Genomic DNA, 1,346 nt, shown 5'->3' on the forward strand with positions numbered 1-1,346 from the left:
AAATCCTCCAGAGTGTCCAGGTACCATCTCCTCATATTCCTTTTTTGTCATCCTGTGTCATTTTGGGCTAACTTAATATCCCTCAGCATGCAAAAGAGGCAGCATTGCTGTTACACTCAACATCCTTCCCTATGCTGATTTTTTAATTTTTTATTTATTTTATTTTTATTTATTTTTTATTTATCTATGCCTATTTTTCTTTTTTTAGATGGAGTCTTGCTCTGTCCCCAGGTTGGAGTGCTGTGGTCCAATCTTGGCTCACTGCAACCTCTGCCTCCTGGGTTCAAGTGATTCTCCTGCCTCAGCCTCCCGAGTAGCTGGGACTACAGGCAAGTGCCACCACGCCCAGCTAATTTTTGTATTTTTAGTAGAGATGGGGTTTCACCATGTTGGCCAGGATGGTCTCGAACTCCTGACCTCAGGTGATCTGTCCACCTCAGCCTCCCAAAGTGCTGGGATGACAGGAATGAGCCACTGCCCCTGGCCACCTCTGCTGATCTGTACGGCTATCTGTTTAACACTGGTCACATCGTTCCTCATGACACTGCCTCAGGAGGCTGCTTCATCTGTTGTGACATCCATGAGTACCGGCTTCTGGCGACTTTGTCAGAGGATTTCCTGGGCTGGGTGGATGACGAACACAAACGCCAATGCCAATCTTTATTCTTCTTGTCAGACAGTAATGTGCCAATGTCATAACAGGGTTTAAAAGGGAGGCACATTGTATTACTCCGTTTTCACGCTGCTGATAAAAACATACCTGAGACTGGGTAATTTATAAAGAAAAAGAGGTTTAATGGTCTCACAGTTCCACGTGGTTGGGGAGGCCTCACAATCATGGTGGAAGGCAAAGGGCATGTCTTACATGGCAGCAGAGAAGAGAGAGAATAAGAACCAAGTGAAAGGGGAAAAACTCTTACAAAACCATCAGATCTCGTGAAACTTATGCAATACCATGAGAACAGTATGGGAGAAACCATCTGGATGATTCCGTCATCTCCCACTGGATCCCTCCCACAACACATGGGAATCACGGGAGCTACAATTCAAGATGAGATTTGGGTGAGGACACAGCCAAACCATTTCACGCATCTCACATAAGAGTGTGAAAACCCAATCATCGAGTTTACGAACTACAAAAGGATAAAATGCAAGTCTCTTAAAATTTTTTTTTTTTTTTTGAGATGGAATTTTACTCTGTCACCCAGACTAGGGTGCAGTGGCACGATCTTGGCTCACTGCAACCTCCGCCTCCCGGGTTCAAGCGATTCTCCTGCCTCAGCATCTTTTAAAAATTTTAAAAAGATGTTTTAAGCAGAGGCGAGGTCTTGTTATGTTGCCCAGGC

The 1,346-nt window shown here is 44.7% G+C and overlaps 1 pseudogene; it reads right to left on the reverse strand.

Annotated features, from left to right (window-relative positions):
* Positions 1-1,084: 1,084 nt before the first annotated feature.
* LOC135968701 (small nucleolar RNA U13) lies at positions 1,085-1,145 on the reverse strand (annotated as a pseudogene).
* Positions 1,146-1,346: the final 201 nt, after the last annotated feature.

The sequence above is a fragment of the Macaca fascicularis genome, chromosome 19, assembly GCF_037993035.2.
Source record: "Macaca fascicularis isolate 582-1 chromosome 19, T2T-MFA8v1.1".
Taxonomy (NCBI): Eukaryota; Metazoa; Chordata; class Mammalia; order Primates; family Cercopithecidae; genus Macaca; species Macaca fascicularis.